This window comes from Rhinopithecus bieti, unplaced genomic scaffold (genome assembly GCF_001698545.2).
Source record: "Rhinopithecus bieti isolate Rb0 unplaced genomic scaffold, ASM169854v2 scaffold_2432, whole genome shotgun sequence".
NCBI classification, from domain to species: Eukaryota; Metazoa; Chordata; class Mammalia; order Primates; family Cercopithecidae; genus Rhinopithecus; species Rhinopithecus bieti.
The window spans coordinates 2,571,748-2,598,002 of NW_016804136.1; the positions used below are offsets into that span (position 1 = coordinate 2,571,748).

The 26,255-nt window shown below is 42.7% G+C and overlaps 1 protein-coding gene across 1 annotated transcript in view; it reads right to left on the reverse strand.

The window, feature by feature from the left end:
* The window catches only part of IGF2BP2 (insulin like growth factor 2 mRNA binding protein 2), a 116,638-nt gene extending 91,618 nt beyond the window's left edge, over nucleotides 1–25,020 (reverse strand). The window contains exon 1 of the mRNA XM_017866423.1: nucleotides 25,006–25,020. The gene's annotated coding sequence lies outside the window, so the exon portion shown is untranslated. The remainder of the gene's footprint in view (nucleotides 1–25,005) is intronic.
* Between the last annotated feature and the right edge of the window lie 1,235 nt (nucleotides 25,021–26,255).

The window sequence follows — 26,255 nt, forward strand, 5'->3', positions numbered from 1 at the left end:
AAAAAAAAAAAAAAAAAAAAAAAAAATCAGCGAAAGCTGGTTTTTAACAAGTGTGTGTTAGCACCTTGCAAATATCTTTATCAGTTTCCAATGAAGTGAGAAGTATGCTGACACTTGTCTACAGTATTTAAGGCAGCAGTAACATGGACAAGAATAACTGTAAGTGTTGCTTACAACAGGGAAATTAATTGTAAGCTCAACTTTCTTTGGATAGATCTTATAAGACTCAGGCTAAAATCTAACTCCAAAATCCTCCTCCTGTCAGAAACACTAGAATATAGAGGTCAAGGATTTGGAGTTGGATGCCGGACTGCCTGGGTTCAAATCTAGGTTTTGCCACTTACCATGTGACCTTGGCCAATTACTCAACTCCAATGTGCCTCAATCTCCCCTTTGCAGAGTGGAGATAAGAGCAGCAGTTCCCTCACACTGTAATAGTGAAGACAGCATTGTAACATGAAAGCACACATAAGCGCTTGCTCAAGCTACAAAAGGCAGCCCTTACTCTAAAAGGCAAATGAGATTATTAATGTTAGAGACTACAGAAAATATATTAATTTTATGTGCATTATATCGGAGAATTACAATTTATGACGATATGAATGCTTGAAAATACATTTAAATCCCTTTTTTTTTTTCTTTTTGAGACCAAGTCTCGCTCTGTCACCCAGGCTGGAGTGCAGTGGTATGAATTCGGCTCACTACAACCTCCACCTCCCGGTTTTAAATGATTCTCGTCCCTCAGCCTCCCGAGTAGGTGGGACTACAGGCATGAGCTACCACGCCCACCTAATTTTTATATTTTTAGTAGAGATGGGGTTTCACTGTGTCTTGAACTCCTGGCTTCAGGTGATCCACCTGCATCGGCCTCCCAAAGTGCTGGGATTACAGGCATGAGCCACTGGGCCTGGCCTTACATCCCTTAATCTATGTGCATAGCAATTATGTCTATCTTAAAGGATTTAGAGCATAAATATAAATAGCTAAGAACAAAGTTCTCATATCGTTGCTTTTATGACACTGTTTGGTCAGTCTCATGCCAAGTCCTTGGTCAAGAAAGAAAAGCTAAATTACAGAGTTCCTCCGGGAGGAGATAGTAAGCTTTACACAGCAGAGGGGAAGTCTCGTGACCCCAGGAACCTGAAGACCCAGGTTGTAGTTACAGCTCTGCCACTAAATAGCATCCCCTAATCCTGCATCCATAACTCTTAAGTATTTCTAAAAATAGACCTTTTCATTTCCATCACCATGATCTTAATTCATATCCTTAACAGCATGGACTCCTAACTGGCCACAGAAGTGGAGCTCATTAAGTTTGTTGAATGAGTGAATGAATGGGGGGTGGGATAGTGACACCAAAGGAAAAGACCACAGAAAACAGGGAAAAAAGATTAGTTTATGGCCAGGCGCGGTGGCTCATGCCTGTAATCCCAGCACTTTGGGAGGCCAAGGTGGGCGGATCACAAGGTCAAGAGATCGAGACCATCCTGACCAATATGATGAAACCCCATCTCTACTAAAAATACAAAAATTAGCTGGGCGTGGTGGCACGTGCCTGTAATCCCAGCTACTCGGGAGGCTGAGGCAGGAGAATCGCTTGAACCCAGGAGGCAAAGGTTGCAGTGAGCCGAGATTGCGCCACTGCACTCCATCCTGGTGACAGAATGAGACTCTGTCTCAAAAAAAAAAAAAAGATTAGTTTATAAACTATATGCATACACTTTGTTATCTCAAGTCCTAGCTCAGCTCTGATCTCACAGAAAGCTGGACCACTCCAGTAAGGCAAACCTGAAGGAATCCACCCTACCTCTCAGAATTTTTTCTTAGTGGTAGTGTCACAGGCCCCAACGGGTCCCCCAGATCACCTTTTCAGTCCAGTTTGTTGGGTCAAATCCATCAGATCCTTAAGGTTAGCGGCTCCTGCACCTGGCTGAAGCGGCCTTGGCACCTCTAGGTCTAAGAGGATACTGGGCCTCGGTCATGGGGACCCGGAGGTGGGGTGGGCCACTCTTTCACAGGGTATGAGTGCCTTCCAGCTCCTTCCAAGGGCCCCAACAAACCCTTTGATTCCAAACACCACGCTCCTCCTTTTAAGACCGCCCTCTAAATTCTGACATAGTTTGAAGGACATCTCTGTTGCTTAACTCCTATCGGGTAGAGATAATTCCATGGCCACATCTCAATCCAAGGTGAATACTTTTTACAGCTTTGACCTCAGATTTTGACACTGCCATGGGTCCGGCTGCCCCTCTTGGGGACATGGCTTCACACACACACAATATGTACATGATCATTCCCTACCCATGATGGCAACGTCTTGGGGATGACATTTCCTCCACCGAAACAGGCCCACTTGCTTACCCAACGTGGCTGTGAATCATACAATAAGAGAACATCTCTGTGTCTTGCTCACAACCTGAAATTCCCAGCAGGGGACACCATGCAGGTGGGGAATCAGTCATCTGATGGCAGAGTTAATGAGCTCAACTCTTAGGGTTTCAAGTTAGGCCTCACGGGCTGTCTCTGCAATGTCGGACTGCATGATGTTAGGGACACGTCTGAATTTGGCTTCCACAGATTGTAACAAGAGTTTTCCATTTGACCCTGACACGCAAAACTGTGCCATCAGTACTGGGTGGCAAATCTATGCTAGGAAGGGACATGATCTCAGCCATCAAAATTAGAAATGGAATAGTCCTCCTCAAATCTAGGCAGAATGGCTTAGTCCTAAATGTCTTAGAAGGGCTTTTGATACTTGTCCTGGGACTCTAATTTACAAGCTAACCAAGTGTCACCACGAAAATGGCTTTTCGTGATGTTTAGCATTAACTTGTATTTCTTTTTACATACTGCTTTGATTGATTCTAAATACATTTTCTCTTTCCATGATGTTTACATCCTTCACATTCCTAGGGACTGTTATCATATCCCCTTTAATCAGCCGTTGGCCAAGCTATACATATTAAATTCCTTTCATCTCTCCTATGTCCTTCCTTCCAGCAGTGTTGGCTCCTCTTTAAATTCCTTCCAATCTGTCAACATCTTTCTGGAGCTGATGCACACCCTCCCTTAATAAACACTCTAGGTGCTCCTTGTTTCCTAAGAGTTCTCCAAAGACTCCTACTGTGAAAAAATATTGGACTGGGAGTCAAAAGTAGTAGTTCTAGTCCTGGATCTGTTCCAAGCCTCAGTTTTCCCTTTTATAACATGGGAGTAACACCTTTTTTGACTTGATCAAAATAGAGTATAAAATATAAAATCACTTTGCAGATTATAAAGTAAATGTGCCCAAAGAATGTGTGCATATAGTATTTGCATAATATTAAAAATATAAACAAAAAATAGAATTGGAAACAAGTATGTCAAATAACTGTTGTTAAATCTGATAGTGGCATTCGGAGTAACGGTTACATTATTCTATGCATTTAGTGCTTTACGTTTCAACTTTAAAGAATTATTTATTCATTTACTGCAAGTATTTACTTAACTTCTACTCTACACAAGAAGACAGGCTAGACAATGTGGGAGAACATGAAACAAAGACCTAGAGAAGTTATCAGTTCTTAGACACTCGGTACTTGGTTTGGATCACATATCAGGAAGCTGTTCCTACTGTCTCTTGGATTACGCTTTATAGCATTGTGGTGATTTCTTATTATTTCTTTAGAGTAGATTCTGAGAAACAGAATTACTAGGTCAAAGGGTGTGACCATATTTAGGCCTCAAATTTCCAAATAGTTTCCCAGAAAGAGTGTGCCAATTTCTACCCTCACTGCCAATGTTTAACAGTGTCTCTTACCAGGCCATTGCCAACATTGGATATCATCTTTATTCCAAATCTAATGAATTGCTTTTAGAAATCATAAAGGCATGAAAAAATCTAAAATAAATTCATTTCTACCAAGATTAAGTATCCCCACTTGGTATCTATTTTGATGTTGCCTTGTGGTAATAAGTATTCAACAGAATCTGCAGTCCTTCAAAAGACATTAACTGAGTGCCTATTATTTTCCAGGCAATAAAACTGGGGGTTAAACCACAAAGATGAAATAGTCCCAGATCCTGCCTTTAAAGGGCTCATAATCTAGTGTAAAAGATAAACACTAATAATTACAGAACTAATTATAGAACACTGTGGGCAGAGCTCCTTCCTTGAGAAGTACCGAAAAGTGCAAAAGCAACACAGAAGAGGGAAGCAGGAACAGCCTAGGGGAGTCAGGAAGGGCTACAGGGAGGTGGTGATATCCGAGCTGGGTTTTGAAGGATAAGCAAGTCTTAACCAGAGAAGGGAGAACAAAAGAGATGAAGCGAGGCAGAGGAACCGGTTGTTGGTCTTTGCAACCACTACCATCCTCTCTCAGAAAATGTTTTATTATACAAAGGTTTAGCAATTGAGGGCTAAGCCTCACTGGGCGGTTTTATTGTTTTAATCTCTATCATTTACAGTTGCATTTCTGTCCCTGGAGAAAGCAATCAGAAAATATTCCTGGTACTTCATCCAACAAAGGGCACAAGATCACTGCTGCTTCCTTCAAAGAGAATGCTGTTTTAAAAAAACAAGTATTAAACAAGAATTTTGCTAAATACAAACTTTAAAACTTAGATTGTCAAGCTTGAAGAGGATTTAATCCTTAAAGAGCCTTAAATACTTACTTTCTCAGGTAAAGTGGGAATATCTATAAATTAAGATGAATAACTTTCCTTTCCAATCCTACAAAATTAAATCAATTGGAGCTACAGAAGTCACAAAACCCAGTTTAAAAAAATAGCATAAGAAATTATTAATGGCATCAGATCCATTTTCAAATAATAAAAATATTCCTAAAAGCTGCTCTTTTATGTGTTTCCACATATCATTTGGTAGCATATATAAATATCCACGTCTGGGATTTAGCAGCATTCTGAAAAATATACTCTTGTGGAATAGGGATTACAACAGTGGACTTAAAACAAAACAAAATGGCCATTGCAACTGTGTTAGGTTACAAGCCTCTAATCTGTTCTGGGATTTTCAAAGCCCAAACATCACTCCTGGTCTCTAATCCTCAGTGTGTTTAAATTGCAGGGCATTTAAACAGACTTGGCAGAAAAACACATACAAAGGGGCCTCTTTATAAATTGTAAAAAGATAGCTTTCCAATTACTTTGTCAATTATTTTCTTTTCTTTTTTTTTTTTTGAGACGGAGTCTCGCTCTGTCACCCAGGCTGGAGTGCAGTGGCCGGATCTCAGCTCACTGCAAGCTCCGCCTCCCGGGTTCACGCCATTCTCCTGCCTCAGCCTCCCGAGTAGCTGGGACTACAGGCGCCCGCCAGGTCGCCCAGCTAGTTTTTTGTATTTTAGTAGAGACGGGGTTTCACCATGTTAGCCAGCATGGTCTTGATCTCCTGACCTCGTGATTCGCCCGTCTCGGCCTCCCAAAGTGCTGGGATTACAGGCTTGAGCCACTGCGCCCGGCCCAATTATTTTCTTTTAAACTAAGTCCTTCAAATTGTGCCCTATGGCTCAGATGTCTTCCTAAACCATTTTGTAAAAGGCAAATAGATGTTCCCTTGACTCTAAATGACAGCCTGGCTTTCTCTTGGCTCCCTAGGAATCACTACCACCTGCCGGAATGCAACTGAGTTTGGCCAGGAGCAGACACTCTGATGCTGTCCTGTGATGAGGACAGATTCTCTAGCCAGGGAGCTCTAAGGGAAGGGTATGACCAGGAGTCCAGATACCCAGCCACACAAAGCTTCACTTTCTGTATAGCCCGGCAATGCAACCCAGATCCCAGCGGAGGCTCCAGGCCTATCTGCCACTGTGCTTAGGACTCACAGGTCAGCCTATGTTATTTAAAATTACCATTTATCTCCATCTTTATTAAAAATAAATATACCATCAAATTTCGTCCTTTTTTTCTTTCGCCCCACATCCCCCTCCCCCGAGACAAGGTCTCACTCCCATTGCCCAGGCTGGAGGGCAGTGGCACAAACACACCTCACTGCAGGCTCGACTTTCCAGGTTCAGGTGATTCTCCCACCTCAGCCTCCTGAGTAGCTGGTATTATAGGCGTACACCACCACACCTGTCTAATTTTTAGTACAGAACGGGGTTGTGCCATGTTGGCCAGGCTAGTCTCTAACTCCTGGGCTCAAGCAATTCACCTGCCTCGGCCTCCCAAACTGCTGGGATTAAAGGTGTGAGCCACCATACCTGGCTTTTTTATTTCCTTCTCAATTGTTGAAAAGCAAAGGGGATCTTTACACAAAACCATGTATGTCCACACAATTGGACTGGCATGAGAAATAAATATGTTTGCATATTTAGAAAGATACATATCACACAAGGTGAAGAATAACACACTAAACCATTCATTTATCATTTAATCAATAGCATCTACTATGTGCCAAGCATTGTGCTGGGCTGAGGACACTGAAAACAATAACAGTTTCCCATTCTCAAAACATTTACAGTCTAATACAGACCAGTACTATTTTCTCCTTCATATTAAACGTCTACCTGCTGAGTTTCCAACAGAACTAGCCAACAGTATCAGATTTACTCACCTCCCAACCTTAGAAGTAGTCATTTGAAGTCTTTTTTTTCTGTGTTATGCTAATAATCATAACAGTTAAAACTGATTGAATACCTACTCTATGTCAAAGGTCAAACTAACCTATTTCTTAATGTTATCAAGAGTAATCCTTTGAGCTAGCTACTCTTACCATTGCTTCTTCACAGGTGAGGAAACCAAGCTCAGAACCATAGGTGTCTTACTCATAGCCATACACCTAGTAAAGGTTAGAGTCAGGATGTAAGCTTGAGTCTGCCTAATCTGGATTTATGCTCTTAATCACCTAGCTTTGTGGTCTATACTCACTCAAAGGACTGTCAAGAGTAGCTGCAAGTTGAGGAAATGTTTGCATATTTTCTTCTTTTTTTATTTTATTTCTTTATTTATTTTGAGATGGAGTCTCACTCTGTCGCGAAGGCTGGAGTGCAGTGGTGCGATCTCGGCTCACTGCAACTTCCGCCTCCCGGGTTCAAGCAATTCTCCTGCCTCAGCCTCCCGAGTAGTTGGGATTACAGGCACATGCTACCATGCCCGGCTAATTTTGTATTTTTAGTAGAGACAGGGTTTAACCATGTTAGCCAGGATGGTCTCAATCTCCTGACCTCGTGATCCACCCGCCTGGGCCTCCTAAAGTGTTGGGATTACAGGTGTGAGCCACCATGCCTGGCTGCTATTTTCTTCTTGAAAAATTGTTCTATCAAAGGCACAGGGGTAAAATACTCCAACAGCATATAAAAATCCTCTCAGAGGTAAGTTCAGTGAGTTATTGATTTTCAAACCTCTTACCAGCCTACTGATAATTTTATAAACCCAACAGAATCATATGCAGAATACCTTGCTGCAAGCAGAGGTACAATTTTGAAGCTACTGGTTGTCAATTTTGATTTTTATTGAACTTCCTAAATCTCAAAGCTGACCCTTCAGATTCATTTCTTTCCTATTCAGGATCCATGGGCTAATTTGACCAATAAACACAAGATAAAATAATGAATGGGTATCAATGGTGAGTGGTGCCCTGTCCCATGAATAACTGCTATTTGTCATTGTCAAAAACCTGGAATTCACTCTGAACAGAGAAAAATTCCAGGTCCCATGGGATTACAGTTAAGGAGAACTCAACCCAGAACAAAAAGCCATGGAAAGGATGACAACAGTAACTGGCCATTGTCATTACAAAAATTACAACAGTCAGGGCTGGCTTCATGGGTGTGACATGCACCCACCCATGTCACACAGGGCCCTGTGCTCAGATGGGCCCCACATTTGGTTTAATGTTGTTTTCACCATGCAGAAATTAATAATTTGTCTTTGAACCTGTGTGTTGTAAGTGAAGTCCAATGGAACGATGGAGTATGTGTGTGAGCAGAGGAGACACATGCAATATGCGTGTTGCCATTCTTTGTTGCCCTATTTGCACAAAGCTCATTTGACGACCAACGAGTACGGGATTTTGGTAGACCCGCCATGTATGGGAGTTCGGCAAGACGCAGAGCAAGCATGAGGTAAGCATGTTATGTCTATGATTGAATATGTGCGGGTACAACCCAAGAGGCCACACTTTCTACTGAACTAGAATTTGTCTTGAATATAGAAAGAAGGCAATGGCACTCTGAGAAACATGAACAACCCCTCTTATTCATGTTACTTCTTCATGTTAGCCAACAACTTACACTAAAAATGATGATGTATGTCACAGAAGGAAAACAAGAGACAATCCATAAGTTTCTTTTCCATTAGTTTTCCACATTTCCATTATTCATTAGTAAGCTGAAGGTGGAGAATGTTGGTAAAATGTGCATATATTAAGAAGTGAAATAATAAATAATAAATTTTTTTAAAAAGTGAAATAAGTTTGAGAACAGTCTGGGCAACAAAGTGAGATCCCATCTCTTTAAAAAAAAAAAAAAATTAGCTGGCCAGGCACAGTGGATCATGCCTGTAATCCTAGCACTTTGGGAGGCCAAGGCAAGTGGATTACTTGAGGTCAGCAGTTCAAAACCAGCCAGGCCAACATGGTGAAACCCCATCTCTACTAACAATACAAAAAAATTAGCCAGGCATGGTGGCGGGTGCCCGTAATCCCAGCTACTTGAGAGGCTGAGGCAGGAGAACTGCTTGAATCCAGGAGGTGGAGGTTGCAGTGAGCCGAGATTGCGCCACTGCACTCCAGCCTGGACGACAGAGTGAGACTCCATTTCAAAAAAACATATTGGTCGAGCGTAGTGGTGCACACCTGTAATCCCAGCTATTTGGGAGGCTGAGGTGGGAGGATCACTCAAGCCCAGGAGTTTGAGGTTACAGTGAGCTATGATCACCCCACTATACTCCAGCCTGGATGACAGCGAGATCTCATCTCAAAAAAAATAAAAATAAAAGTGAAACAAAAACAGCTGAGTTAGTTTAATGCAGCATTTCCACAATTTTGGTTAGAACAATGTGTGAAGTACAAAACATGAATTGTGTGATTTCAGTGATAACAAGCTACATGTTCTCATATTTGCATTTTAAACTGCATTGCAACCAGGCGCAGTGGCTCATGCCTGTAATCCCAGCACTTTGGGAGGCTGAGATGGGCAGATGACAAGATTAGGTGTTCGAGACCAGCCTGGCCAATATGGTGAAACCCCGTCTCTACTAAAACTACAAAAATTAGCCAAGCATGGTGGTGTGCACCTGTAGCCTCAGCTATGCGTGAGGCTGAGACAGAAGAATCGCTTGAATCTGGGAGGTGGAGGTTGCAGTGAGCCAAGATTGTGCCACTGCACTCCAGCCTGGACGACAGAGTGAGACTTCATCTTAATAAATAAATAAACAAACGAACAAACTGTATTGCACAATATAAAGGCAAACAATAAAATTGATACGAATAATTACATTTTTTGTTACTCAGAGTGACTTTAAGTAGCAAATAAAACACACCATGATAAGTCAGGAGAGAAACCGTGGAAGAAAGGGAAAAACTTTATATTTTAATTTTTTTATTTTTGTTTATTTGTTTATTTTTTGAGACAGAGTCTTGCTCTGTTGCCCAGGCTGGAGTGCAGTGACACAATCTCAGCCTGCTGCAACCTCCATCTCTCAGGTTCAAGTGATTCTCCTGTTTCAGCCTCTAGAGTACCTGGGATTACAGGTGCGTGCCACCACACCTGGCTAATTTTTTTATTTTTAGTAGAAACGGGGTTTCGTCATATCGGCCAGGCTGGTCTCAAACTCCTGACCTCAGGTGATCCTCCTGCCTTGGCCTCCCAAAGTGCTGGGATTACAGGCGTGAGCCACCACGCCTGCCCTACATTTTAATTATTTAATGACACTTTTTCTGTTTTTTGAACAAGGGACCCCACATTTTCATTCTGCACTGGGTCCAACAAATTAAATAGCTGACTTTAGTAATAGTATCAGATAAAATTATTAAATTATGATCAATCCATTGCCGCTTTTGAACCAAACCTCAAATCACGAGGTAAAAGACTAGATAATTCAATAACAAGCACACAAAAACTCCTGCTTGGAATTCTGGCTTTGGTGAAATCAACGAATCAACACAACCTCCTTCCACCACACACAACAATCCAGGGATCACAGAAAACCAAAGGTCATCAACACAAAATGTAGGAAATAGGTTCTTAACACCCAATCAGTCCTAGCAGTTCTCCCAGTGTCTAAGTCTACGCCTAAAGGGTTTCCTGGGAGAAAAAACTGCAGATAGTGCAAGTTGCACAATTGATACATTTTTTAGTGCAAATCTCTGTATGACACAAGCAGCCCCAGACTCTGGCAATGACTTACTGCTTATGGGCACCTGTCATCTTTGGCACCTGAGAGGCAAGAGATAACTTCTAATGTTTGATGGACATTTTCAGGTTTGAAAAAATAAAGCACTTTCCTATACAGTCTTATTTTATTCCCACCATAGCCAAGTGAGGAACTCAGGGAAAGTATTTTCAATAAAATTTTATTGTTAGTATTCCAATGATAAAAAGTAATGCTGCTTTTATGTGATTGATCTGGGTAGTAGCTACATGGGCATTCACTTTATACTCACTCATTAAACTGTATATACGTGTTTTATGTACTTTTGTGTATGATGTAGTCTGCAAAAAAAACGAAAAGGCATAAATGTTCATTGTAGAAAATCAGAAAAGGAGGTTTAAAATCTCCCATAATCCCATCAGAGGAAACTACTATTAACTTGACACCTTCCTTTCTTAGTTTTTATAAAATTGGAATTAACGGCCGGGCGCCGTGGCTCACGCCTATAATCCCAGTACTTTAGGAGGCCAAGGTAGGTGGATTGCTTGAGGCCAGGAGTTTGAGACTAGCCTGGCCAACATGGCAAAACCCCTTCTCTACGAAAAAATACAAAAATTAGCTGGGAATGGTGGCCGGCGCCTGTAATCTCAGCTATTTGGGAGGCTGAGGCACAAGAACAGCTTGAACCCTGGAAGTGGAGGTTGCAGTGAGCCGAGCCTGCGCCACTGCACTCCAGCCAGGAAGACAGAGTGAGACTCTGTTTCAAAAAAAAAAAGAGAAAAAATTGGAATCATATTTTCCATATTTTGTATCTTTTTCTTAAACTCAGCATATCACGTTTTCATACAGCATTAAAAATTCAACACTGCTTAATAAAAGATAAGCCTAGTTTATTTAACCAATTCCCAACTATTCGATGTTTAGGTTGTTTCTAATTTATTTCCAAAACGACCAGAGGGCCTTTATTTCTATTTCACAGAAAGTAACCTCGCGTGAAGGGATGCGCTTGCTGCTGGTGTCCGGCAGAGCCAGGAGGAGCCATGGCTCCCTGAGCTTGGAGGCTTCATTCCCCTCCACGTGCTGCTTTGCACTTCCTCTGATCACAAGGATTTAACTTGACAGATTAAAGGGAAAAACTGTGAAATACAATCCACCCCTGACCCTTTCCCATGAACTCTCTGCCACCCTAAATAGGGGAACGGTCGACCAAGTTCAAGGTTAAGATCAGGAAGCATAAGCTTCTCTGGTACCTGGCCTGCAGATGAAGGGGCACCAGTGCTGTCCATGTGAGGTGTACTGTTGGGCCCAAATAGTTACTTGGGAGGCCAGGGAAAGAGAATAAACTTTTCAAAAGTACAGAGTTGCAGGGTTCGAGGTTAGTAGAGAGGTTTTATAAATATTTACTGCACAAAACTCTGCCTGTTAACTGGCTGACACAGAGCAAGGTGTGGTTTTCCTTCCCACCCCCAGAGGCGGCTGGGAAAGTTGGTCTGACAAACCAGTGGGAAATGCTGCCCAGCCAAGATGGAACCAAGAGACAGCAAGAATGCCTAAGATGATTCAGGAAATGAGTCCAACCGTCTTCTGTCTGTCCTCTTCCCTCAGCCCCCACAACTCCCACTTCTATTCACTGAAGCAGGAAACCATAGAGAAGACACTCACAAACAAAACACTGGCTGCTGCAATGAATGGCTGCAGTAGCTGGCCAAACAAACAGCTCTGGTCACAGTGCACAGCGTAGCTGCTGCCCAACAGGTTGAAATATCACTCGCACCATTTCGTATTGTGAATGCCACTGGGTGGAAATAAAAATCATGAGCTGTGGGGAGCTTGTACATAAGGAGGAAAAAAAAAAAAAAAAAGTCCTAACCTCCTCTGGTTTGGTGGGTGGTCTGAAAGTTTTCTTTTTGGCAAGGTCATATCCACTTTTTCACACTCCTTGCTAACTGAAGTAGCCAAGAACCTAGGTTTGGGAAGACAACTTTTCTTCAGAAAAAACCACAAGTAAACCAGCCCAGACTTAAGAGAATCTACCCTATTATAAGGACCCCAGAGATAGTAATTCCAAAAGCTACTGAAAATAAACAAAAATGTTTAGTTACTGTTTACTGGAAAATCCCCCCAACACGTATATACAAATTCAATTCTAATCCCTGATTTAAAAAAATAAACCTGTTACACAGTCTACCTGGCTTGACAAATTTGACTTGGGGGCACCCTGAGTGGGCAGAGGGTAATCAAAGTGATAGGAAGCGATGTCCCAGCGCCACTAAAGCCAAGACACCACCTGACTGCTCATAGCAACCATGCACATAAAAGCAGCTGGTTCCAAACAGCAGCATTCTCAAGGGCAGGGGTTCCCAGTGCCAGGGCAATTCACATGAGCAACTCCATGTTCTCCCAGTAAAAGCAGAGATTGATCTACTTAATGATTATTTTCCTGTGAGCAAAACTGTGGAGGCCACCATCCTAATTCAGAAGGACTGGCCTTTCTATCACTGGAACATGGGTCCAACCTGAATGTCTCTCACCTCTGGATCAAAAAAGCCAGCTCTCACTAACAGGTATGAGACACCATTTAACTTAAAAGCTTTGTGTACCTTTATGAGGAAGATAATATATGGGGGTGGAGCAAAAGCGGGGATAAAACCAACAGGAAACATATATCAGATTATGCAACCAAGATACCTATTTATAACTTTATTTTTTTTCGAGATGGAGTCTCACTCTGTCGCCCAGGCTGGAGTGCAGTGGCATGATCTCGGCTCACGGCAAGCTCCACCTCGCGCGTTCACGCCATTCTCCTGCCTCAGCCTCCCGAGTAGCTGGGACTACAGGTACCCGCCATCACGCCCAGCTAATTTTGGTATTTTAGTAGAGACGGGGTTTCACCGTGTTAGCCAGGATGGTCTCCATCTCCTGACCTCGTGATCCACCCGCCTCGGCCTCCCACAGTGCTGGGATTACAGGCGTGAGCCATCGCACCTGACATATAACTTTTATTAAACTTCCATTCAAATGGTAGATTCTTGAGTTAGGGATTCCTGTAGAAGTTATCTGAACTATTATATGGCAGAAGAGAAAATGCTTTTATGTTTGGAAGCAGGACCAGAAAAGGATCTCTTTGCTGCTTTAAGCAAAGTTGTAAAAGTAGGTCTGTAAAGATCTAGGTATGCAAATGTGGCCATGCTAAATTTTGAGTGTGGGCTCTTTTTCATTCCTGGCCTGCCTTCCTCTGGAAGTGTGATTGGACAAGAGGCAAAATCAAAACAAACAAAGGCAAAAACCAGGCAAAACAGAAAAATAACTCAGAGACCTGGAAAACTCCAAAACGAACAATTTCCAAGTCACTAGGAGCTGAAGATAATTATCCATCTACATATCAATGGAATTACTGTTTTAACTTTCTAGGATCTTTGTTCTTCCTAAATTAATTATCCACTTACAGCTTCTAACTTAACAATTTATAAATAGCTACCCTTTTACTGCTATGAAGAAATTTAGATTTTTAAGACGTTAACATATTTTAAAGCTCTGAAAACTGGTAACACTACGATTTATCACTTTTTCTCACTATCCTTATGTTATGGTACTGTCACCAACCCTGGACTTGGAAGTCTTTGGTATTTAGGGTCTAGATGGTCTGTTGTTGCGGGTTTTGAAAAATATAGACTGGGTGCAGTCACTCATACCTGTAATCCCTACACTTTGAGAGGCCAAGGCAGGTGGATAACCTGAGGTCAGAACTTCGAGACAAGCCTGACCAACATGGTGAAACCCCATCTCTATTAAAAATACAAAAATTAGCCAGGCATGGTGGCACCTGCCTGTAATCCCAGCTACTTGAGAGGCTGAGGCACAAGAATCACTTGAACCTAGGAGGTGGAGGTTGCAGTGAGCTAAGATCACACCATTGCACTCCAGCCTGGGCGACAGAGCGAGAGTCCATCTCATAAATAAATAAATAAATAAATAAATAAATAAATAAAATATAGTCCATATATATTGTCCATATATATATGAACAATGACTAGTTTGGTTTCTTTAGTAGACTGAGAGTGTCCCAAACATGGTGATCAAAGGTGCCTTCCTATTACTTTTATTTTATTTTAATTAATTTATTTTATTTTATTCTATTTTATTTTATTTTGAGACAGTCTCCCTCTGTCGCCCAGGCTGGAGTGCAGTGGCGCCATCTTGGCTCACTACAACCTCCAACTCCCAGGTTCAAGCGATTCTCCTGCCTCAGCCTCCCAAGTAGCTGGGACTACAGGCTCATGCCACCACGCCCGGCTAGTTTTTTTGTATTTTTAGTAGAGACGGGGTTTCACCATGTTAACCAGGATAGTCTCGATCTCCTGACCTCGTGATCCACCCTTCTCAGCCTCTCAAAGTGCTGGGATTACTGGCGCAAGCCACCGCACCCAGCCTCCTATCACTTTTTGAAGGGCTCCCATTTAGACTACCCTCACAGGAGCAAAGAGGTACAGGAAGGAACCGGGGGATTACATAATGGATACACTGCTAAGTATTTGATATACTGCCTGCCTGCACTCAGTGTGTCAGTGAACAAGTACTACTGTGCCTTAATACCAGAAGTAGCAAATGGAAAACAGAAAAATATGCCACAAAGCCTGCTGCTATTCCTATTGTGGGAAGTCAAACAGCAACCTTTGCAAACATCAATTTTCCTTCCCCCCAGTGATGGGTTACATAGAAGTTCTCCTCCAAGTTTTAGAATGTACTTCTAAAAATTCCCAACCAGCAAATTCTAGACCAGCAGTAGGAACTGCTAAGGCATAATATGTAACAATCATTATGGACTGAATTCTCCAACTCTTGATTTAGAATGCACCAACTGCCATCTCACCCTACCCAAACAGCCTGCACGGTGGCAACCCTGCCCCAGAAAATCTGGCTGTCCCCACAGCATTCAAAAGTCAGCCTGGTAAGTCTCATTTTGCAAAACCTGTTCCCCAAGTTCCAGACACAAAGAACTCCAATGCCATTGATAACCTCAAATTCTGCAAGGTCCCCTTATCAGCCATTAAAATTATTTTAAAGTAAAAATTACTTTACTTAAATTTAGTAATCTAAGAACTTCTTGGCCAGGCGCGGTGGCTCACACCTGTAATCCCAGCACTTTGGGAGGCCGAGGCAGGCTGATCACTTGAGGTCAGGAGTTCAAGACCAGCCTGGCCAACATGGTGAAATCCCATCTCTACTAAAAATATAAAAACCAGCCAGGTGTGCTGGCACATGCCTGTAATCCCAGCTACTTGGGAGGCTGAGGCAGGAGAATTGCTAGAACCCAGGAGGCGGAGGTTGCAGTGAGCTGAGATCGCGCCATTGCACTCTAGCCTAGGTGAAAAAGCGAGACTCCGTCTTTAAAAAAAAAAAAAGTCTCTCTTTTCTGGCTTGATTTTACTGAGAACAGTAATTCAACCTACACATATACATGTCAAGGCTGTGTTGTAAAGGATAATTGTCTACTAGTTTATTTATCAGACTCCTGGCCTTAAAAATAAATGTCAGGAGGCAGAAAAAAAACTGAGAAGTTGGGGTCATCACTTCAAGATTCAACTCACTTAGAGGAATTAAAATACACAATCAATTGTTGATTAGACAGTAACGATTATAATGAATGCTGAAGTCCATAGTTCAAACAAGCAATTAGGGTTGATACAAGAAGTATAAACAATTCATGAATGGGCTAATTGCTCTTCTGAAAAGGAACTGGCCTCTAGTCCTCATACTGTGTCTGTCTATTCCCAAATCTATCCCTGAATCTCTCTGGTAACTCCCATGACACTTCATCCTAGGTGCAGCAGCACTAACATAAGCTTCTCTTTTATGGACATAACTTCTTCCGCTGGGTAATTTTGGGAAAAAACTTTTTACTACCCGGTGTAAAAAGTAAAATAGGACCTGCAATCAGACTTGGAATTAGCCAGGATATGATCTCTCATTGAAAGGCACTATTTCAATTAACAAAGTTGCAGTGTGTTAAAAAACATCCTTGACAGCAAGCCAAGAGCATGAATTAGGTTGGCCCAGAAAGAAATGAGCCTGTGCCTGAGAAAAATCAGGCAAACATACATCTTTAATAAAAATTAAGAATACACCAAAAACACAATGATATCTGAGCATTTATCACCCATGCGGACTTACCGCGAGAATGGAAACTCTTCATAGGTAAGGGCTATCTCCTAGCTCGGTTGTTTTGAACTTTAGCACACATCAGAAGTCCCAGTGAATCTGGGGTGGGGCCTCAGAATTTGCATTTCTAACAAGGTCCCCATTGACAGTGAGAGGGCAATGCTAAGAATCACTGTCCTAGCTTATCTATCATGTGGTGTGAATAAAGGTCAGAGGATGCTTACCTTACTGTGGGGAACATCCCCTCCACGACACTGGAAAGCCGTGTTGTGAAAGGATCCTTCAGGAAATGCCCCATTTTGCCTTGACACTGGGAATTTATTATCTGTTGATCTTTAAAGTATAGATTATAAACTTCTCTAGACTTTGACACCTTCCAAAGAAAGGAGAGAAACTCCCCTAGCCTAGGAACCATCTCGCCTGGAATAACACTTGTCCCATCCCCTAGAGGTACAAATTCTAGAATAAGACACACCTGAGTATCTAAAGCTGTTAACCAGAATTCATAGAAAACTCAGTAAATATCAAGGCTATCATGCCTGGTCCCTGCTAAGGACTTCTACAATTCTCTACGTAGATCACTTGTAATCCAGGAACTCTTCGTCCACAAACTTCTACCTACCCAAGATTTCTCAACAAGATCTCAAGACAAGACAGAAAGGCTTCTCCTGGGAAAAGATCACGTGCAATCCTCTGAGATTTATTTGTCTTCCTGTATCCCTGTCTTTGTTCCAATCCAGACCTCCCTCATATACTGTCATAGCCCCTTCACCTCTGTACTTTTACTCAAGTCACCCAGGCATACTGAATTGTTTCATCACTGTTCAAAAAACAGTCTTTCAGAACCAGGATAGGTGCCAGCTATCATAATTCAGCCAAAGATAAGCAAACTGTCACGCCACTTGAACACATGTGTTTCCTCTGAAATTTATGTCCATGCACATTCTCTTCTTTTAAAACAATAGCTTCCTGGTCTGGCATGGTGGCTCACGCCTGTAATCCCAGCATTTTGGGAGGCCGATGCAGGCAAATCACCTGAAGCCAGGAGTTCCACAACAGCATGGCCAACGTAGTGAAACCTCATCTCTATTAAAAATGTATTAGCCGGGCATGATGGGGTGCGCTTCTAGTCCCAGCTACTAGGGAGGCCAAGGCACGAGAACTGCTTGAACCCGGGAGGCAGAGGCTGCACTGAGTGGAGATTGTGCCACTGCCTCTGGCCAAAAAATTGCTTCCTTTAAATAACACTGTAAAATCATACATATAGAAATTAGAAAATTAAGATATTAGTGATTCTACCACCCAATGATAACCACTGTTAATAATCTGATGAAGGGGTCGGGTGTGTTGGCTCACGCCTGTTATCGCACCACTTTGGGAGGCTGAGGCAGGCAGATCACCTGAAGTCAGGAGTTCGAGACCAGCCTGACCAGCATGGTGAAACCCCATCTCTACTAAAATTACAAAAATTAGCCGGGCATGGTGGCACATGCCTGTAATCCCAGGTACTCAGGAGGCTGAGGCAGAAGAATCGCTTGAACCCGGGAGCCGAAGGTTTTGGTGAGCAGAGATCATGCCATTACACTCTAGCCTGGGCAACAAGCGGGAAACACCATCTCAAAAAAACAGAAAAAAGAATAGAAAAGAAAAGAAAAGAGAAAAGAAACATAATCTGATGAAGAGGCCAGGCACAGTGGTTCACGCCTGTAATCTCAGCACTTTGGAGGCCAAGCTGGGCGGACCACAAGGTCAAGAGATAAGACCATCCTGGCCAACATGGTAAAACCTTGTCTCTACTAAAAATACAAAAATTAGCTGGGCATGGTGGCACGTGCCTGTAGTCCCAGCTACTCAGGAGGCTGAGGCAGGAGAATGGCATGAATCCAGGAGACGGAGCTTGCAGTGAGCCGAGATCGTGCCACTGCATTCCAGCCTGGGCGACGAGTGAGACTCCATCTCAAAATAATAATAATAATAATAATAATAATAATAATAATAATAATCTGATGAATGCTATTAGTTGTGTAGGTATTTATGAAAATGGGACCATACTGTTTATTACTCTTCTGCAATCTTTTTCACTTAGTATATTGTACAAGTCTTTATATATTCTTCTACAACATTAATTTTAGTGGCTACAAAGGGTTTCATGGCATAGGTGGACAATAATTTCCTTAACTCCTTGGAGTCTTTCCTCTCTCGCACATGTTACGTCTATTTAGGATCCAGCAAAATGACATATGCATTTACAACCCCTACACTCCATCACTAAGCCATGTGCAGGAATAGAAGCATTGGATGATAAAGCTAGAGGAATTATTACCTAATAAACTTGTGGACAGACTTTCTTAATCAGAGAAAAAAACATTTAAATTAATTAAAAAGCATTTCTCTTCATTTCTTCACACTGTAATATTAGCTAGCAGGTGGTCCATAAAACCATTCCCTTTGGTACTCCAATGCAGCTGAAACATTTCCCTCCACTTTTGTTTTAATGGGAAAATTAAATGCCAATGAAACTAAATACAATCTGGGTATACTTTACACACATTCCCCAGGGCCTAAAGGTAGTAAGAGCATAATTTTAAACTTTTTTGTTTGTTTTGAGACAGTGTCTCCCTCTGTCACACAGGCTGGAGTGCAGTGGCACAATCTTGACTCACTGCAACCTTCACCTCCCAGGTTCAAGCAATTCCTCCTGTCTCAGCCTCCCAAGTAGCTGGGATTACAGGTGTGTGCCACCACGCCCAGCTAATTTTTGTATTTTGGGTAGAGATGGGGTTTCACCATGTTGGCCAGGCTGGTCTCAAACTCCTGACCTCAAGTGATCCTCCCACCTCGGCCTCCCAAAATTCTGGGATTACAGGCATGAGCCACCATACCCAGCCCAATTTTAAACTTTTTTAAAAACAAGTAAGAGGGAGAAGTAAGACATATAAATTATTTACTATGTTTTCATTCACAACAGGGAGAATGCAGGGGGCTGAGGGTGGTAGTAGGGGAGACAAATCTAAGCCTTACAAGATACATTTTAATTAGTTAATATTGTTAAAGAATCAAAGACCTTGTGTGAGATGAAGTTCCAATCTTTCCATTTACGCTGTGCTTCTCAAAGGATTCTCATAAAACCAACCCCTGTGCATGTCGGAATTGCCTTTCCAATACCAAGCATTCACCTGTAGAAACACGCACAATTGTGGCCTCCACTGCTTTCTCTGGTGTTGGAGGTGATATAACTCCTGGGAACTGTACTTGCAGAGTGGGGTGCTCTCTGTCTGTAAGGAAACCCTCCGCCCCTTCTACTCAGCCCCTCCGAGTCTGTGTCTTCTGCTTCTCGTTTCTCACCAATTACCTCAAAGCATGTGGTCTTTCTTTACATCTTGGGATGTAACATTACATCCAACCAACATTACAGGGAAAGATGCAGAAAAGATGATGTACAATATCTAGGGAAAAAAATCAACTCACATATCCCTTGTGAAATATTATTTATCAATTCTCAAAACAAGTCATACCTGGAGCGGCCGAGTCTGGACTGTGTCAGACGAAGATAAGGCAACTGCGCAATCCAAAGACACCAGCAGGCCACAGCCATCACTTCCTGTGGCTAAGTAGACATTTCCTCTTGATGTCCCAGTATTTCAAATTTAAAATCTCCTCAAACCCACCTCCCCCTTCTGATTTCCACTTCCATTTAATAAAACAATAGCAGCATCCTTCTCCCAAGATCCCCATTTCAGGATCTGATATGGCTTGGATGTGTGTCCCTTCCAAAGCTCATGTTGAAATGTGATTCTCAGTGTTGGAGGTGGGGCCTGGTGGAAGGTATTGGATCATGGGGGTGGATCCCTCACGAATTGCTTGGCACCATCCCCTTGGTGATAAGTGAGTTCTCACTCAGTTAGTGCACGCGAGATCTGGTTGTTTAAAAGAGTCTGATGCCAGGCGCGGTGGCTGACACCTGTAATCTCAGCACTTTGGGAGGCTGAGATTGATGGATCACTTGAGCTCAGGAGTTCGAGACCACCCTGGGCAACATGTTGAAATCCCATCTCTACACAAAAAATACAAAAATTAGCTGGGTGTTGTGCGTGGCTGTAGTCCCAGCTACTTGGGAGGTAGAGGCAGGAGAATTGCTTGAGCCCGGGAGGCAGACGTTGCAGTGAGCTGAGATCGTGCCATTGCACTCTAGCCTGGGTGACAGAGCAAGACCCTGTCTCAAAAAACAAATAAAATAAAGAGTATGGGACCTCCCCCTTCTCTCTTGCTCCCATTCTTGCCATGTGACATGCCTGCTTCCTCTCACCTTCTGCCATGACTAGAAGCTTCCACGGGCCTCACCAGCAGCCAAGCAGAAGCAAGCACCACAATTTCTGTACAGACTGTAGAACTGTGGGCCACTTAAACCTCATTTCTTTATAAATTACCCAGGCTCTGGTATGCCTTTATAGCAATGCAAAAACCGACTAACAGAAAGTTAGTACTGAGGAGTGGGGCACTGCTATAAAAATACCAAAAGATGTGGAAGTGGCTGTGGATCTGGGTAATGGGCAGAGGATGGGAAGAGTTTGGAGGCTCAGAAGAAGACAGGAAGATGAGGGAGAGTTTGGAACTTTTTAAAGACTGGTTAAGCGGTTTTGACTAAAATGCCGATACAGATATGGACAGTGAAGTCCAAGCTGATGAGGTCTCAGGTGGAAAAGAGGAAGTTAATGGAAACTGGTGTAAAAGTCACCTGCATTACACCTTAGAAAAGAACTGAGCTGCACTGTGTTCATGTCCTAGGGATACGTGGAAATTTGAACTTAAGAATAATGACACTTAGGGTATCTAGTGGAAGAAATTTCTAAGCAGCAAAGCATTCAAGATGTGGCCTGGCTGCTTCTAACAAACTACAATCAGAATTGGGAACAAAGAAATGACTTAAAGTGGAACTTACATTTAAAAGGGAAGCACAGTGTAAAAGTTTAGAAAATTCACAGCCAGGCCCTATGGTTGAGAAAGAATCCAAGTAGGCTGTGGAGCAACCACTTGCTACAGAGATTAGCATGACTAAAAGGGAGCCAAGTGTCAACATCCAAGACAATGGGGGAAAAAAGCCTCAAAGCCATTTCAGACATCTTCCAGGTTACCCCTCCCATCACAGGCCCAGAGGCCTAAGAAGGAAAGAATGGTTTAGTGGGCCAGGCCTGGGGCACCAACGCCCTGCACCACTTCAGGAGACTGTAACCCCCATCTCCGCTGCTCCAGTTCCAGCCAGGGTTCACAGGGCCCCGGGTATAGCTTGGGCTGCTTTGGAGAGTGCAAGACACCATAAACCTTGGTAGTTTCCACATGGTGTTAAGCTTACAGGCACACAGACTACAAGAGTGAATGAGGCTTGGCATCCTCTGCGTAGCTTTCAGAGGATATATAGGAAAGCTTGCTACAGGGGCAGAGCCCCCACAGAGAAACCCTACTAGGGCAGTGTCTAAGGGAACTGTGGGAGTTGGAGCCCCCACATAGAGTCCCCACCAGGGCACTGCCTAGTGGAGCTGTGGGAAGGGGGCCACAACCCTCCAGACCTAAGAATGGTAGAGCCACTGGCAGCTTACACCCTCAGCAAGGAAAAGCTACAGGTACACAACTCCAACCTAAGACAGCAGCCATGTGGGCTGTGCTCAGGGAAGCCAGGGGGCAGGGCTGCCCAAGGCCTTGGGAGCCCATCTTTCAAATCTAGATATGGGAAGTGGAGTCAAGGATTACGTTGGAGGTTTGGAGCTTTTAGATTTAATGCCTGCTCTACTGGGTTTCAGACTTGCATGGGGTCTATTACCCTTTCCATTACCAATTTCTCCCTTTTGGAATGGGAATGTTTACCTAGTATCGTACCACCATTGTATCTTGGAAGTAAATAACTTGTTTTATATTTTACAGGTTCATAGGCAGAAGGAAATCGGCTGTGAGTCTCAGATGAGATTTTGGACTTTGAGTTGATGCTGGAACAAGTTTTTGGGAGACTATTGGGAAGAGATGATTGTATTTTGCAATGTGAGAAGGACATGAGATTTGGGGGCGGCAGGGGCAGAGACAGAATGGCATGGTTTGGATGATGGCCCCTCCAAATTTCATGCTGAAATGTGATCCCCATTGCTGGAGGTGGAACCTGGTAAGAGGTACTAGATCATGGAGGTGGATCCCTCATGAATGGCTTGGTGCCATCCCCTTAGTGAAGAATGAGTTCTCATATGGTTTATGAAAGATCTGGTTGTTTAAGACAGTCTGGGACCTCTCACTTCTCACTCTTGCTCATGTTCTTGCCATATGACATGCCTGCTCTTCTTCACGTTCCGCCATCATTGGAAGCTTCCTGAAGCCTCACCAGAAGCCAAGCAGATGCTAGCACCACACTTCCTGTATGGCCTGCAGAACCGTGAGCCAATTAAACCTCTTTTCCATCCTCAGGTGTTCTTTCATAGCAATGCAAAAACAGACTAACACAGGATCACTGAATGATCTCTGATTATTCCTCTTACCATTGCCAGGCTTCAGTATCTAGCCACTAACTCAACAAGTCATGTTTCTTCTCTCTGCACAATATTTCTCCCATCTGCCTCTTTTTTTCAGCTTCCTCAACCAATATCCTAGTTCAGGCTCTTATTACCCAACACCCAAACATATCTATAAGCTCTTAACTGGCCTCCCATACACATCAATCCATTCCATTTATGGCCATGTGTTTTGATAATCTTTCTCTGCTGATCAGAAATGCAGGAGGTGGCCAGGTGTGGTGGCTCATGCCTGTAATCTAACACTTTAGAAGGTGAGGTGGGAAGACTGCTTGAGTCCAGGAGTTTGAGACCAGCTTGGGAAACATAGCAAAATTCCGTCTCTACAAAAATAAAACAAAAATTAGTCAGGCATGGTAGTGAGCATCTGTAGTCTTAGCTAGTCGAGACTGAAGTGGGAATATTGCTTGAGCCCAGGAGTTTGAAGTTTAGTAAGCTATGATCACACCATTGAACTCCAGTTTAGGCAACAGACTGAGATCCTGTCTCTAAATAAATAAATAAAAGAAACTCAGGAGACTACAGAATAAAATCTTAATGTCTTCTTCCAACATTCACGATATTCCATGGTTCTAGCCATATCTCTGTCCTAGCAAAAGTGGTCTTTTCTACTCCTGGGACACATTATGCACACTTATGTTTCCAAATTACCCTTGAAACCTTTTCCTGCACTTTGAATCACCTTCCCACTCTTCTCCTCTTCCTTGAATTCTATTTATACCTGACTGTTCAGCTCAAATCCAACCTTTCTACAAAGCCATCAGAAAAGCTACTACGCACTTGTCTCTGCATTCTCATTCATTCAGAAAGTATTTACCTACTAACTTCCTATGATGAGCAAGGCACCAAGTTAGTTGCTGGGTATAAAATGGTGGAAAAAAAACCCCCACACAAACAGGGTTCCTGTTTTTATCTTTTCCTCTCTCCATGAGTCATATGTGTACCAATTAGGTATAGCCCTTTGAGAGACTACATCTCATACTTTTTGTTTGTTTGTTTTTTGTTTTTTTTTTGAGACAGAGTTTTACTCTGTCACCCAGACTGGAGTGACGTGGCACAATCATAGCTTACTGCAGCCCTGACTTCCCGGGCTCAGGTGATTTTCCCACTTTAGCCTCCCAGGTAGCTGGACTACAGGTGTGCGCCACTACGCCTGGCTAATTTTTGTATTTTTTGTAGAGATAGGGTTTTGCCATGTTGCCCAGGCTGGTCTCAGACTCCTAGGCTTAAATGATCCATCCACCTTGGTCTCCCAAAGTGCTGGGATTACAGATATAAGCCACTGTACCTAGCCTATATCTCATGTATTTTTAAAAAATCTTTCAAAGCTCCACTCCTAGTGTAGTGCCAGGCGCATAGCAAATGCTCAGTAAATGATTGCTGATTGATTTCTGATCGGTAGTTACAGATCCACACACATATCTCTGACCTGCCTGTGACAGCAGTTCTTTATAAAGCCAAGTCAACTGGTTCTCATCTGAAGAGACCAACCTTTATTAACACTACGCTCCAAAATCAACAGGGCCAACTGGCCACCTGACCAAGAACAATGATTGTCCTTTTCATAGAGAATGTGCCAGTTTGCCTTAGACACTGAGAGCACTTTGTGAAACGCTGATCACAACAGGACAGGGCGTACTTCTGAATGGCAACAGGAGATGATATAGGTGGTCTCTGCCTTCATATATTCATGCAACAAAACATGGGTACGGTCAAAGAGTCCCACTCAATGCCTTAGAGACTTATAACCATCTCATCTCACATAGACTTAGGAGGTATGCAAAATGCCTGTCAAGCATCCAAAGTGTGCATCAATTCAGCAAATATTTACCAAATACCAAGAAGAGACAACACCCAAGAGAAAGCACAGGCTTTGGAACTAAGAAAACCTAGCTCTGACTGCTGGATTTAGCACTAGTTACGTGGAAAGATGACTGATCTTGCTCAGCTTTGGTTTCCTTCTCTGTAAAACAAGGACAGGACCACCTACCTCACAGGGTCTGCTATGAGGATTAAATGAGATAATGCGTGTAAAGTACGTGACACAGAGTAGACGTTCAGTAAGTGGTAAGCCGCTGCTATTGCTGACGGAGAAGATAAACAGGCAGTAGTGGTATCTGTAGTGTTGGGCACTGTGTTAGCACTGTTGCATATCCAGCAAGACAATCTCAAGGAGACCTTTAGGTAGAGAGAAAAATAAGAGAGGGGGACATAAAACTATCTTATGCCTTAGAATGCGTATCTATCACTAAAATTCTAGGTAATATGGAAACTCAGATGTTTCACTGGTATCATAAGCAACATTATCCCAAAGCATTTAAATAAAATACTCATCTCCAACCACCCTAGTGTCATGGTCACTTGTTGCTTTCAGAAATTCAAACTGCTTGGGGTGACAGAGCTCCATGGTAGATTTAACTGCACTCCTTTACCTTGATATAAACAGCTTGTAAACTCCTAGAAGGCCATTACTGCTTTTAAAACCAATGTTTGCTCTTTGGGGAAGGTAATGCTGAGAATCCAAACCCAGTATAAGAAAGAATTCAGCTCCCATGCAGGCCACTGTGAAGAGGACACACCTAGTAGACACACAAATGTTTGCTGAACATAAGAATGAGTTTTAGTTACAATGGACTTCTATATCCAATGTCATGTAACACCTGGGATACCAATGCAAAACATGTTACTATGAATAAGAGTCCCAGTCTTCGGAATCAGAGAAGGAAATGGAGCAAATACAAACACCCAGTTTCCGTCTCTCCTAAGAACAAAGAGAAAGGGAAAAAAAGTATTGAACCAGAAGCTGAACGGAAAAAGTATTGAACCAGAAGCTGGCATTCACTCCCAAACATGTACTACTGCCTCCTCTACCGGCTTCTGTCCAGTCTTAAAGGTGTGTGTGCATAGATTAGTTGAATGTGTTTCAAGTTCATAAAGAAGTCAAGGAAAAATTCCATTCTTTAACATCTTGCTAAAATATATAGCTTCCGTAAGATGACACTAAATTTAAGTATTCAGCACTCACATCTCACTGAAGAGAAGGGAGCATCAGGAGAAAATGAACTGTAAAGGGTGAAACTACGCTTATGAGGTAAGAGTCCAGCGTTCTCTGCCTTTCTGAAGAGTGGCAACCATCCCTTCCACAGCCCCATGCAGCAGTATCTGAGAAGCACAGGGAAGCCTGAAAAATCTGTGGATGACCTTACTAGAATTTCATGCTTACTTATACATGTGACTGAG